Source organism: Camelus bactrianus, chromosome 6, assembly GCF_048773025.1.
Source record: "Camelus bactrianus isolate YW-2024 breed Bactrian camel chromosome 6, ASM4877302v1, whole genome shotgun sequence".
NCBI classification, from domain to species: domain Eukaryota; kingdom Metazoa; phylum Chordata; class Mammalia; order Artiodactyla; family Camelidae; genus Camelus; species Camelus bactrianus.
Genome location: NC_133544.1, coordinates 18070602 through 18086575, shown reverse-complemented (window position 1 = coordinate 18086575; position 15974 = coordinate 18070602). Strand labels below are relative to the sequence as shown.

Here is a 15974-nt window from a genome sequence, read left to right as displayed (position 1 = left end):
CTGGTCCGACTGGCACATTCCACACGCCGGCCAAACACCTTCTTCCCCATTAAGAAGTGCGGCCATCCAGGGTTCTAACACAGTTGGCTTTTTCAGCTATGTGTTAACCACTCTTTAACCAGCAAAGTAGGAAGGCAGAGGAAAACTTTGAAGGTGAGAAATTCTCCAATGATGTTAACTTTTAAAACACGATTAATGACACTCATTTGAAGTCAAACTGTTTTTTACTTATTGATGTTTCTGTGGTCCTGACCCTACAGATTTCAGTCGCTCTGTAAACACATTCCTCTAGATTTGGCCTCAGAATCCCTGGGGGCTAGAAACTGCTAGATGGAATTTCTAATTAAAAAAAAAAAAGAAAGAGTTCCCAGCAATTTAACCCCAAGTTCCCTCGTCAAACATTTACCCTCACACTCCCTCTTATAAGTGTCCCTGTTGTCTCTTATTCATATTGACAACTCCTACTTGATAGCACCCATGAAAGAACTGACAGCTTTCCTCCAAAAGCAACACCGTTCATACTGAAGCTGCTTCAACACCTTGAAATTTACCTTTCAGACTGAAAGGTTTCATACATGGTGATTAATACAATTCACAAAGGATCTATTTATAAGAGGATTCCTTGTGCACTTGGGTGATAGTTGCTAAAGTAATTTTCTTTTTCTTTGGGTCAAGGTTGAAGAGAATTTTGACTTCATAGAATCTCACGTATTTATACAGGTGTGGGGTCCACGTATATTTTACACACACACATTTCTTGGCCTCTCTGTGGGTTCTTTTTGTCTCTTCTTCTCTGTCTTTGTCTGTATCCCTCTCTTAAATCCTCACTCTCTCTTTATTAAGAAAGTAAGTTATTTTAATGTTGGTGAAAGTTCTGAGCAGCACACATTGGAAACTACTTTACAATTACAATTCTCAGTAAATTTTCTTTTCCTTTTTTTTTGTTTTGTTTTGTTTTGTTTTGTTTTCCCCAAAGAGTTTATTTGGGCAGAAGGGGAACAGGAAGGCCCTGCATCTAAAAGAAGGTGTTGGGCCTCTTGGTGGTGAAGTGTGGCTTGTGCTGGCGACGCAGGACCTGGTGGGGCAGCGGGAACTGGATCTTGGAGTCGTGGAACTGCTTGACCGCTGGTCGGCGGCACTTGCTGGCCGCGATCTCCTCCAGCTTCATGATCTGGGCGGTGTGGGCCCGGGCGCGGCGCCAGGCACCCAGGTCTCGGTAGCACTGAGTGACGGCGCCTACTGTGGTCAGGTCCCGGTACTGCCGGTTCATGTTGTGGGTGCCGCTGCGGGAGTCAGAGCGCAGCCAGATGCCCAAGTTCTTCACCCGCAGGGGAGATTCCTCGAACACCTGTCCACAGTAGACCATCTCCCCGGACGACTTCACTTTTTTCAGCTGAGACACAGCACCAGAATCGGGATTTGGCAACAACGTGATTAGGTGCAAAGATGCGCATGCGATAGAGAGGCGGTGAGCGGCATTTGGGGGTGGGCGGGCAGCGCCCCGCCACCTTGTACTCTCGCAGCGTGCCCGAAGCCTTCAGAGCGCTCTATCCGCACTTGCCGCCACCCACGAAAAGGCTCAGTAAATTTCCTGATTCCAGATTCCTCTTGCCAAGGTGACTGGTGTTAAAATGGCTTTATTACATCTACTGACAAGTTGATCCATCAAGGCTTTTTCGGGCTGATGTAGAATGTCTCACAGGTAACTAATAAGAGAAAGTAAAAATGATATCTTTCAATGTCATCTTTATAATTTGGTTTTGATGCTTACACAGAGCCAGAGGAATTTTATACCCAAATCACAACTCTCTGCATGATGGAATTCTCTTATTTTTTTTTTCTGTCTCTGATTTCCAGTAATAAATATACTCATTATATACTTAAGAGAATAGAATACTTGGAGAACTGCTCAATAAATGAAATATTACCGTTTACGTATATTTTGAATTCACTCTAGGAAACTACGTCACTGATCGTTTTGCTGGAAACAATCAGATGTATTTTTATTTCCATTTTTGTTAACTTAGAAAATAAAACTTCACGTAGACAAAACTCAAAAAAGAGCAGCTCCCTTTGTTCCCTACCAAGATCTCCTCCATACCCAAGGTGGAGGGAAGTATCCTTTATGTAACCTGCTTGTGAGCTGATGCACTAGAATAGGGAGTTAAGAAGCCATGAGGTGCCATAGTATGTGCGGGCTTTAAAATTAAGTTAAAAGCATTCTAATTATTCCTGAGGGGTAGTGAAACTTTAAGAAGAGATATTATAGCCATAAAACTAAGGAAGGCCTAATTTTATACTAATAGTTCACTCTTCAGATGGGTCTGGTTTTCCCTTGGTTTCTCTCTACTGCTGTTAAAATAATTCCTGTTGCCACCTGTTCTTTCTGCTGTAGGCCTTTTAGGCATTGAACACATAAAGAAGTCTGCGCCGGTTAGGAGCTGCCGTGCACAGGCTATTTTATTAATAGAGAATCCTAGTTGCAATGTGTGTCTTTTATTCTGTTTAAGTATTATTGCAAATGACAATAATGAGGACTGACCTTTTGTAAATTTCAGGTACGTACTAAGCATTAATTTTCCTCAATAAGTCATAAGTTTGTTTTCTTGACTTAGAAGGAGATTCTAAAGCTTTGTCATTACAATTGTAGGGGAACAAAATTTGCCACCCCAAAATGTCTCTTGGGCATGGGGACTGATTTGAGCTGAAAACAATCCAGGCTCAAAAGACTTAAGAAGAAACCTTGACCTTCCCGCTAACTGCCTGAAGGATGTACGTAAGAAATGTGATCCAGAAAGGGAGTCATCACCACAGACAGTGAGGGTATGAACTAGGTGGGGGGGCCCGAGCGAAGTCTAAGATTCCTCTCTGCGTCTCGTCTCTCTGCGTGGCCCAGCAAACGTGTGTTTACCAAACATTTGCTTTTCCATCTCCAAGTCAATTGCCTTCTTCCCCTTCGAGGTCCCAAACCATTACCCGCTCCTTTGTCTTTAGCTGGAAATGATATTTAAGGAGAGGGTTTCAGGCATTTTGGTGAGTTACTCAGTTTTCCTGCATCTCTCCCATGTGTACATAATAGTAAACTTTTGTTTGATTTCCTCCTGTTAATCTGTCTCATGTCAATTTAATCTTTGGATCAACCAGAAAACCTAGAAGGGTAGAAGAAAATTTTTTCCTCCCCAACACAATTTAAGAAGTGACTTATGCCTAAATAGTCTCTCAGTCATAGGTAAAGGATTCTCAAATAGAAGATTGTAATTATGTTTTTTTCATTATCTTTGGATAGAGGCCTAGATCTTTGGGATTATTGATTACCAATGATAAAAGGACCTTGATAAGATTTTTTTTTTTTTAAATGCAGCTGAGTGGGCCCTGATTTCTTAAATACACAAAGCAAGTAGAAATGTTTAAACTTCCTCAGTGGATATAGCCTAATAAAATCACCAAAGCTTTAAGAGATAACTAATTTATGAATTAACCAGCCATATATATTCTAGGAAAAGAATTTTCTTGATCTTTTGTGTTTGGTATTTTGTATATTTCTGGATCAATTTGAACAGATTTGGCTTTATGTTTCTCTCACCCTAATCTTCCTTCCCAGAATAATCCAAACAGGAAAAAAAAAAATTTCCTTGATACCTTATATGACTCTGGCTTTTTTAAGTGGAAATTTATCTGTAGCAGCTGAGGGATAAAAAATGGTGGACCACTGGTGAATTTTAATTATTCTTTGTATATTTTGAAATGCAACTAATAAATATAATAAATAGCTTAAAGAAAGAAAGAGGGTAAACCCCTTAGTTTTTTTTTTTAATTGATGTGTAGCAATGTATCTCAGTATAATCTATTTCTGTATATTGTTTCCATTATTATATGTTATTTCCATATTGTTTCCATATTCCATTATTATGATATTTTGTGTCCATTCTATTATTAAGCAATATGAGGAATTTTCACTTGATTATTTTATATATGTATGTATTATTCAGTTTGGATAATCTTTAGTATCTGGGGATTCTTACAAATGTAGAACAGAAATAGCAGATTTCAAAATGCCATAATTTTGAAAGATTGTCATCGTATTTGATGCCAAACATCATGACATAAATTGGGAAACAGTGTATTTGCAGGCTTACCTGGACCCAGGGTAGGCAAGGAGTTTGAGAACCAATAACCTATTTGTTCCAAAACTATTTTTATTCAAGGGAAATCCACCCAACCTGATAGAATTAGTATGCTCTATACCTAGAGAATCCCCAGATCCAAGAAAGAGTTCTGGATCCACGAAGTTGAAGACCCACTAACCTAATGTGCATCCCAAACAGTTCCAAATATTAAACAGAAAGGTGTAGACTGGCTTTGAATCTATAGACATATGTTTGGATTCCGGTCCATCGGCTTAATCTTGCTAAGCCATGTTTTTCTTCATGCATAAAATGATGATAATTAACACCCCATAAAATTGAAGTAAAACATAAATGAAGTAATGATTTGAAAATATTTTGCAAAGTGCCAGACAACTGGTAATGCTCATATAAAAAGGGAATCCTTTTCATTTCCTTCTCCTTCCTGAACATGCGTAGAGAACCTACTATGTACAGAACTCTCTATAAAATATATAAAAATTTTATAAATTATTTTTGAACTAAAGGGTGAAATATAAGAATATGAAAAATACAAATTGTGTTTTGTATTCAGAGGAGTTCTCTATAGTACAGAGTATGAATATATCGAAATAATAAAACATAGGTTGGTGCTAGTATCCCATGGAAAGTGTTAAATGCTAGATTAAGGAGTTTAGATCAAATTTTTTTAGGTGATAGAAGCACTAAATGCTTCTGAGCAAAGGAAGGGAGCAGTCAAAACTCATTCCAACTGACTGCATTGCATACTACTAGCAGACAAGCTACAATATTGTATCTATATTATATGTGTATACTCTACTGTAGCAGACTGGATGGGAGGCCTGAACTAAAGAAATGGGGGAAAATAAAAGTCAGGGTGCAAGTATGGGAAGAATTTCAATGACATCATCAGTAGAGTTTATAGAGTGATTGCATGGAAGGTGATGGAGTTTAAAATTATTCTGAAATTACCGAATATGTGGAAGTGGGAAACAGGCTGTCTTTGCAAGGTTGATGATGAATTCTGATTCTGACATAACGACTGGTTGGGGTTCAAGGATAATATTGAAATGGAAGTACTTAGTGGCCAATAGGAAAAGCAACAGTAAAGCTGGCAAATAAGATGGAAAATAGAGACATAAGACTGACAAAGTATGCAGTAAATTGTATTCTGTAATTGCCAGAGAGGATCCCCACTGAGAACAGGGTTGGCCTCAAAACTTGCTTTACCGATGATGAAATGTGAGAAGGAGTAACGTGCCACTTCTGGGAGGTCCTCTGAGAGCCATGGTCGGCTTGGTCACAGTCTCTTGCTCCTCCACACTAGCTGGCGATACTCCCTCTGACTCCTCCAGTGCAGACATTTACACTGAAGAGCGCCCCCTACCTTCTCCTCCCCCCACCTTTATCCCCCCAACCACCACAAGGACTACTGCTGCAGATTCTCTCTTATAGGGCAGGTTTTGTGAGGGAAATAAATTTTCGTTGTTACAGACCATGATCATTTTGGGTGGTTTATTTCCATAGTACAACTTGGTATATTTTGACTGATACAAAAAAAAGTGACCAAAGAACTTGGGGTTGATCCTTCTTCTTTTTGAAGTTAGGCAGGGTATGTATTTTTTAAAAAATATGATTGTAGAATGTTAGCACTATGTGAGATCTTAGAAACAATTTAATATAATCCCCTTGGTTAATAGATAAGGAAATTAAGAAACAGGAATGAAGAGTTTTGCCTGGAGAAACATTTTCAACAATGCCAGAGGGTTTCTAAAAATGAGAGCGCTTCAGGTGCAAATTTAATTACTTTTCCATTAAATTGCACTCATTTTGTCTGCTATAGGTCAGCATCGATTGCAAATTGCATAAAATCCAGAGTGATGATACAATGAATAACGCAGATACCATCTTTACCTGCCAGTTAATTATTTTCCAAAAATATCCATTGACCACCTACACTGTCCCAGGCATTTTGTGTATATTACCTCCACTGAGTTATCTAAGAGCCCTTCAAGCTAAGTCTGATACTCTCATGCTGAGGAAACTGAAGGCAGAGATTTCAAGTAGGATTGATAAGGGTCAGAAAGAAGATGAGATTGAAATATGGATGATCTGTTGAGATTCAGGCCCCATGGATATTTAACTAAAGCAGACACACTAAACAAACAGAAGGTGCTCCTATTTCTTTATCCATACAAAGCATTTGATCTATGTTGGGCAGTAAGTGGGAGACCTGGAAAGAACATAATAGTAAGAAAATGAAAAATTAAAATATAAAGGTAGAACCTGTCATTTAAAGGTCATTGGTGGAAAAACTAGACAGTCGTCAGCTATCTATCAGCTACTATGTTTCTGATGCTCTTCCCCAACTGCTCTGAAACGTAGATACTTACTCCCATTTCAGACATCTGAAAATGGAAGCTTTCAACTCAATTCCGTATTTTACTCCACTGTGGAATCTTGGGCTGTTTGCCATTTGAACACAATTCAACAGTTGGTTGAACTTCAAAAGGCGAGTGTGGGGAAAGGCTGTCTGGATTTCAAGTGGAAGGTATGCTGAGAAACAGCGTAAGACAGGAAAGATAAGCAGCATACTTGTGATGAAAAGCTTCCAACGCCAGGCTGTAGGGTTTATCCTTAATTCATCAGGCACGACCAAGGCATGGAGGGCTTTAGAACTCTATCAAGTCTAGGCATAAGGAAGATTGATCTGGCGGGGGCAGACATTGGATCTGGCGTTGGTAGATTTATTGGATCCAGGAGGAACTGGACATGGGGAGATGAATCAGAGGGTTATTTCAGTATTTTAAGAAGTAGTAGTAGTAGTAATGATAATAATAATAATAATAGTAGTAGTAGTAATAATAATAATAATAATAATAATAATAATAATAATAATAATAATAATAATAATAATAATAATAATACTCATATTAAAGTGCTGGAGTGAAGCTAGAAAAAAGTGAACAAGCACTTTCCATAACAGGCATTAATGCACCTGAGACAAAATTTGAACCACAGTGTAGCTAAATCTATGCTATCACTATGTGCATTTTAATGTTGTTCTACATCCAATGGCTGAATATAATCAGTCTGAAAATAGTAAGGGAAGTATTCATTTGTTTCCTGTAATCATATAACTGCAATATGTAAAGGTATGCCAAACACATGGGTAGTTAAATTATCTTTTGCCAGAACCTGCTGAACACGTTGAAAAAGTTGCAAAACACATTTGGAAGCACCATGTGGGTGCTGTTGGAAGTCCGTGTACATTTATAATCAAGCCAATAGTTGCTATGACACGTAAGCCACACCAGTGTGTGTTTAAAAGGTTGATCACCCTACCACCGATTCCCTTTCACACCACACAGTTTTAATAAAGAACAAATTTTGCCTAGAGGACCCTTCTCAGTTCATGACAACTAGCATCCATCAGCGTCCTGCTCCTTGTGCACCGATGCTGATGACTGCACTGTTTGTGATCTGGGAAATTTGGGGGAGAAAAGGGGTCAAATATTTATTAGTTTCTGAAGGTGTCCATAAACAAATTTTCTACAGTTATACTCAAAACCTTTTTTTTTCTCTCCTAACATGTTTCTGCTTCTTCAGTAGAGATTAAATAAATCATTATCTTTCCCTTATTTCCCTTTATTCAACATGTGCTTCTTTATTCAACATTTGCTTCTTCGGTCGGCTTCAGAGCCACGCTCTGCTAGAACTCTCTGTAGAACTCTCTGTGCCACATCTGAACTGGCTGCTCCACAGACACACACCTTGGATCCCCGTCCCCCCTCCCTCCCCACCCCCCTGTACTGCAGTTTTATTCCCCTTTTAATCATGGAGTTGAAAGTGAAGAGACAACAGTTGGGGTTTTATTATGCCAGTTCCAAGATGTTTTCATAAGAGACCACGTGGAAAACAGGGGGGTGCAGAAATGAGGCATGTGGAGAGGGGAGCACAAATATTTCTGGACTTCAAAGCGAAGGGAAAAGGATAAATAAGTCATTCTGTAGCCAGCAACTGCATATATTTATTACCTTTTAAAAAATGGCCAGAGGTACTGAAATATAAATGGAAGGAACTATTTGGAAGTCTGACACTTTTCCTCCCCCTCTGAATGATGCGAAAATGCACTTACTCTGAGAACAGTGTATGCTTTTCTTTTAATCTTTTTTATTTCAGTTAAACAAGAAAAACATGTTTGCTTTAACAAATTCAAACAATGTATAAGTGTGTATAGTAAAAAGCGTAAGCCCTTCTCGGCCTTCTTTGCCCTTCATTGTTCTCTGTTTCTTATTCTTGGAGAATTTTTTTCTGTGCATAGAAATATGAGCCTTACATGTTCAACAACAATTTTGTTTTGGTCTTTTAAGCAAATTGGGATCAGAGTCTTCATTTCCTTCCGTATAGCTTGCTATTTTATTTAACAATATGCAGTGGGTGTTTTTCTAAGTCAGAATCAAATTCAGTTGTTTTAATGGCAGCACAGTTTTCCATTTGTGTGTAATTCCTCTCTTTCTCTTAATTATTATTCTTCTTTTTCTAACACTAGTGATGTTGCTGTGAGCTTACTTATGCATATATTTGTATATATGTGTTCAAGTATTTTGGTGAAAAGATTCCTATATGTTATTTGACACTTTGAACATATTTTTTCCTCCTCATATAATGAATGATAATGATTTACACACATACATATACACTGACACATCTCTTGCCTGTGTCTACATGATCTCTAGAGACCAAAGAGGATATTTAGATAAATATTTGGAAATTTCATAACCACCAGAGTGCTAAATGTCATTAAGGATCATTCTCACTAAGGAAATTTTCTGTAGGTTGTCCTACCTCCATCCCCTTAGCTCTGAATATTCACTAAAATATCCAAATATTCTGCCCACATTTTGTAGCCGCACCCATAATCTTGTTTGCTTTGTGGTCCCTTACCTTCCTCTACATGGCATTCATCCACATGCTAGTGATGCTATTTTTTCTCTTTTCTTCCAGCGATTTTTAGTATCAGCCTCGGTCTGCAGTAAAGCACAAAGCTGTAGTGGAAATGACAGTTCCCCTAGAAGCCATCTAAGTACCTTCCTACGCTCCGGGTTTGTTTATTCTTTTTAGAAGCTCAGAGAACACAAAACATGGGCTACATCTGACAAGATGCTGGGTTGAAATCATTTTTTAGCAGATATCAAGCTGTGCAGATTTGCAGCCAGGAGACTGATCTGGAACAATGGAAGGGAGAATGGGACAGTACTGCAGCATTTAATACTTCTTTGTAATGTCATTGATTTTTTTTTTTTAAGGAAACACTTTGTATATAGCAGAGGTTATTGTCATCTTTGGTTTAAAAAAAAGCCACAGGGTTGAAGTGTCATTAGCTTTATGGAAAGATAATCAGTTACTTTAGTAGTTAAGGGTAGAAAGTTTATTTGTGCCTGTCGTTATGGAATGACTTAGACATGAGTATAAAAATTAGAAAAATAAAGGAAAATGCATCTTTACTGAGTTACTGTAAAAGACATTCTGGAGCCAGTGTAGCTGCATAGAAAGGAATTATGTTTCCAGAACTGTTGTGAGAATTAGGGAAGCCAAAGTCCATAAAACCACCTTTAGGAAAGAAACATTTATTTCTAAAAATAAGAATACTTGTGATTTATATTATATGTTTATTTGGGGGACTTATTTAAATAGACAAGAGTCCCCAGTTTCTGTACATGTAGTAGTCCAGAAAATGTAATTGGTAGTACATAGGTTATGAGCACAGGCCAAGGCTGTTTGCTTCTCAGCAAATAGAAGGATGAATACATTTATGCTGAATAGCAGTCACAGGAAAGAACTAACAATTGAATCAAACACGTTGTCTTAATATACAAGAGACATACTATTACAAATTAAAGACTGCATTCATTTCAGTTGATTGGCACCAACTGAAAAAAATCAATTTGAGGGGCTCATTTGGTGCTTCGTGCTCTTCTGCATCATCTATATTATTTGATTTATCCCCTGTAGCACTTGTCCAGAGAGGGCAGGCAGAGGTAGGAAGGCATTATTTATACTGCCTACCTAAATGAGTTTGAGGCTATAATCATTTTAAACTATTTAAGTTTTATTAGTCTGGGAATTCTAAAATTCAGGAGTGAAATAAGACATTGTGTATAGTTTAATATTTAACAGTAACAAAGAGGGACAGAAAAAAAAGGAAAGGTTTTTTTTCTTCTCCTCACATTTGCATAATCTCTGTATATCCCTAATGAACTGGGGTAAGGTCCATTGTGCTCCTCTCTGACTCAAAGGTATTATAAACTAGATGACTAGGAGAGTTGCCTTTAATATTGAAATTACACCAGTTTAAATACAATACCGCCTTTAACTTTTTCAGCAACGTGAATTTCTCCATGAAAGGGTCAATTAACCTAAAATACTTGAGCATCTGGAAGAATGCTCTTCTATTTAGAATTTGCCTACCAGACAAGTCATTAAGTATTTCAAGAAAACACGAGCTATATATATTCAAGATAGGAAGTCCAAAGCAAACTGATTCAAAAAAGCCATTTGGCTAAAGTGAAATTTTATCCAATTAAATTCACACTGTAAATATATTGGCAAATTATTTAGACTCCTCAATAGCTTTGGGACTGTTGCCAACATAACTAAGATGGAAGGAAATCCTGCTTTTTAAAAGCGACAACTTCTTCCACTACAGAATTTAGACATCAAGTTTCTGGAATGCCTTATTGTGCTTTTGATCCAGGGCTAATGGAGCTTAAGTGATTCCCTCTTTAAATTTGGGGTTACTTTGTAACACAAGGGCACTTATTTCTCTTAAGTCAACTAGTTTAGGTATAGTCTTTAGTAAAACCCAAACATCAGTTTAGTTTCAGATTTTTTTCCAGGGCCACTACTCACCCATTTGGCACTGTTGTATGAATCGGTGCTCTCTGGAGTGGACACAGCCTGGGCCAGCACCCCTCACCTCCACTTTCCCCCTGCATCTGGGCACCATTTGGAAGCCACAATCTGTTCAACTCAGCGTGATAACCCTGCATCTTCAAATAATCTCTAATTGAATAGTTGTCACATTATTTCCTCTACATTCTTTGAAACTTTTCTCCTGCTCTCAAGACTTAAACTATATCCAGCCCACCCTGATTCTTCGCCAAGAATTTTGCTTTATATTTTAATGAAATAAACTATTTAAATGTATCTGATTTATATTTCTTCGGCCTCTATTTACTCCAAATGAATCTCCATCCTCTTCTTGTCTCTGAGAAAGAAGTTTCCCTCTTCCCATCTGGGATTAGCTTGTTCATCAATTTCCCCACCAGCACAGGGGAGTGTCCACCCCCGTCTTCCCCTCTCAGTTTTGCATGTTCAAGTTTGCCGTCTGTATTGAATCCTTAATTTCAGTTTGCATGTGCTCTCAAACCTCCATTATCAAATCCACATGTCTTTACTCCTACAGGTCCTTCCACCAAGAAAGACCTTCACCATTTATGTATATTCCTGAATCTTTTGAAGACCAGTGATAATGCTACATCCTTCAAAGAACTTTCCCCTAAAGAAGTACTCCTTCTTTTCAAGGCCCCACTGAATTCCATCTAAGTATTCCTTGTGGCAGTCACTATTACGTGGCCTTGAAAAATTATTGTATGTGTGTATGTTTCGTCTTGCAAAAGAAAATTGAGCATCTTGCTGACTAAACTCCTGTGTGCTTCAACTTTGATAACCTAACACAAAAAGCAGAATGCCACGCATACATTTGGCACTTAATATATTTTATAAGGATTTTGTGGAAGGAATTTTCTATTTAATTGTATAATGCTTTTTCTCTCTTTTTAGTATTTTAATTTCTTTAATGATTTTATTAGACTCTTTTTTAGAGCAGTTTTAGTTTCACAGCAAAACTGAGCACAATGTATAAAGATATCCTATATAACCCCTGCTCCAACACAGGCATAACCTCCCCCATTATCAACATCCCCCCAACAGTGTGGTACATTTGTTACAATTTATGAACCCACACTGACACATCATAATCATCCAAAGTTCACAGTTTAACTTAGGGTCCACTCTTGGTGTTATACATCTGTGAGTTTGGACAAATGTATGTATAACATGTATTCGTTATTGTAGTATTCAGAATACTTTCAGTGCCTTAAAGTTAATCTGTTCTCTCTGCCAATTCACCCCTCCCTCTCTTCTCAGCCCTGGCTACCTCTGATCTTTTTACTGTCTCAGTAGTTTTGCCTCTTCTGCAGTGTCATACAGTAATCAGCCTTTTCAGAATGGCTCCTTTAATGTAGAAATATTCATTTAAAGTTCTTCCCTGTCTTTTCATGGCTTGATAGCTTACTTCATTTTGGCATTGAATAATATTCCATTGACTGCATGTACCATAGTTTATTTCTCCACTCACTTACTGAAGGATATCTTAGTTGCTTCCAGGTTTTGGCAATTATGAATAAAGGTGCTATAAACTTCCAGGTACAGGTTTTTGTGTGGACGTGTTTTCTGCTCATTTGTGCAAATATCAAGGAGCATGATTGGTGAATCATATGGTGAGAGCATGTTTAGTTTTTAAGAACTGCCAGACTGTCTTTCAAAGTGGCTGTAGCATGGGGCATTCTCACCGGCAACATTTGAGAGTTCCTATTGCTCCACATCCTCACCAGCATTTGGTATTGATTGTCATTGCTTTGGATTTCAGACATTCTGTTACGTGTGTAGTGATATTACATTGCTTTAATTTGCAGTTCCCTCGTGAGATATAATTTTGAACATGTTTTTATATGCTTCTGTGTCATCTTCTTTGGTAAGTGGTCTGCTCAGGACTCTGGCTCATTTTTTAATCAGGTTGTTAGTTTTCTCACTGTTGAGCTTTAAGTGTTCTTTGTATGTTTTGGATAATGAGATATATGTTTTTTTTTAATGAGATATCTCCTTTTTTTGAGGTATATCTTTTGCAAATATTTCCTCCCACTTTGTCACTTGTCTTCTCATTCTTCTTGAGATTAGCTTTCACAGAGCAGCAGTCTTTAATTCTGATGAAGTACAGCTTACTGATTATTTCTTTTAGGGATCATGCCTTTGGTGTTGTATCTAAAAAGTCATCACCACACTCAAGGCCACTGAGAAATTCCTCTATGTTATCTTTTAGGAGTTTTATAGTTTTGCACTTTTGCATTTAGGTCTATGATTGATTTAAATTATTTTTTCAGCATATTTCTTGAAAAAATTTTAGAGGTTGATCTAGGCTTTATCATATATATCTTAGCTTTGCCTTCCTTTTTATAAGATAATTTTGCTAGATACAGGATTCTTGGTAGATTTTTTTCTTCATTATTTTAAATGTGTTATCCCATTTGGCTCTTGCATTTTTAACCGAATTTTTATAGATTTTCAAGAATAGATTCATATGTTGTTTTCTCTTAGGATCATTTCCAGAGGCTTTAATTTTTCCTGCTGTTATTATTTTTTTTTAAATAATTTTCACCACTTTTAGTCTGAGGAGGGTCAGCAAATGGAGAGACAGGGAGAGAGAGATCAGAAAGGAGAGCGAAAACAAGAATTTTCTTAAGATGTCTCTCTAATTTCAGCTCTCTTTACCAAGCTACATATTAGGATGTAGGAAATGAACAAAAAATATTTTCAAATATTTAAGTCAATTTGCAATTCTTTATCTTGGTAAGACAGAGATAACCTTGAATTGAGAATAAGACCACATTAGCTTTATTGCTAGCTGGCCCTGATAATTTGGACAAATCTCTTAATACTTACTTGCTTCCTTATGCACAAAATTACATTAATTAAATCTGAATTATATGCCATACAGAGCTGTTACAGAACTAAAGGAATAATGTAAACATAATATATAAATGCGGATTGACACACACATCTTGTATTGAAGTAGAATTTATAAAAAGAAGAAATGTATCTGCATGGTTTCCACATGTATTTACTGCGCAGCCATTATTTTAGGCAGACAGGCTTCAGTGGTTAAAAAAAAAAAAAAAAAACCCAAGTCTCCTAGAATTTATTTTCAATTAGTGGAGATAGAAAATAAATAAATAAATATATAAATGCAATTTAATTATACATTTACATGAAAAAATATTCTGTTTAATTCCATGTCAGACTTTATTATAAGCTGAAATGAGAATAAAAATTCAAATTAACACAGTTCTATAATAATAATATCTTCACCTTGGAGAAATGTATACAGGAAGGGGTGTTTTCTTAGAAATACATATCTGAATACTATAGTATTTCGGGGTTCGTAGTTTAATTAACCACTTTTATTTATGTTGGTCTGTTGCAATAATGTGTTGTCTTATACATAATTCCAGCCTATCTACAACTCATAAAATGTATTAGGTTCCAACAGTGCTAAGACCTTCCTTGGCACAAATGAAATGATTTCAGAGCCTGCCTGGAGAAAGTCTTGCCCCCTTATGACTGATGAGATGTTAAAACACCTCTCATAGCAGACACTCTGATAGAATGATGCCAGTGTGAAATGACGGATGGCAGCCTTTACCTGTAAGAAGGTTTTGATAAAAGAGAAGACGGAAGGAAGCTTAGAGATGACGCACATTTACATAGTCAGAGCCATAGGATGAATCCAATGAAGAGGTAAGGAGGCAGTAATGGTAATCTCTGTGTATGTTTATACATAATATCATGGAGGTAAATATTTATTCAATAAAGAAATATTGAGCTCTCACTCTGTGTCCCTCACTCTACTTGGGCTGATAATTCAAGACGAATCGGGCATGGGTTATGCCTGCAGGTTTCCTACAGTCAATTACAGAGAGGCCATCATGGAAATCCTCCTGTATTCCATGCTGCTCTAGTGTCTTCACAGCACTGTCCCCAAAGGGAAGAAGCTAATTCCTAGCAGGTGGATAGGAAAGGCTACAAAAAGTAAGCAAGTTGAGCTGATTTTGAAAGAGGAGATGTTCACCTGAAAGATATGATGGGATGTGGAGTGATGACGGTGGTCGGGGGTGTACACAAAGTTTTCCAGACAGACAGCAGGATTAAGGATTTTGAACACATACGCACAAGTACTTGCCTGAAAGGAGAATTTAGGAAGCACTTTTACTCTTAGGTTTGCAAGATTCTACGAGAACATATTTTTATTACGCTGCTCTACAAAATACTGCAATTATTCTTCTGTAGTGTCTGATTGTTTTATTTTTTTCAATCTACACATATGGAAGAGAGAACTGTAATTTTAGATACAGGTATGTCAAATAAGCTTTGAAGAAGTTCTTTAAAAAGTGTTTTAAAAACTCAGAGTGAAAATTTACACACCTTTTAGCACTATTAATATTATCCAACGAATTATGGGAAAATAACACTATTTAGCCAAGAGTTTGGAAATTATTTGAAATTGCATTTCCCCAATCTTAGGATGTTTTGCATTAGATAACACTAAAATATTATTGAAAGCTGTCATAGGTTAGCATTAGAGAACAGATGCCCAGAATATAAATTCTAACACCAGGAATCTCTTTGGTGTTCTAAAAGACAGAAGAACACACAAAAAGAGATGTAAAAGTTTTACAGCATCTGGAGAATATTTTATAACTATTCTTTGGACCACTATTACACAAACTCCAACATATGCTCCAGAAAATCTTGTCTATAGGTTTTTGAAATACATAAAAAACCTTGACAGGACTTGATTCTCACTATTAAAAATAGAGAAATACCCTTGCCCACTTAACACCCAGTTGCTATTTTTATAGCCAGCTGGTTCAGCAAAGATGGAAGAGTCCTGTATGCACCAGGGATCTGTCGGCAAATAGGTGGGTGTTTAGTTCTGAGTAAAGTCTGCCA

The 15974-nt window shown here is 37.2% G+C and overlaps 1 pseudogene; it reads right to left on the bottom strand.

Annotated features, from left to right (window-relative positions):
- Positions 1 to 866: 866 nt before the first annotated feature.
- The window catches only part of LOC105069690 (large ribosomal subunit protein eL20 pseudogene), a 30474-nt pseudogene continuing 15366 nt past the window's right edge, over positions 867 to 15974 (bottom strand).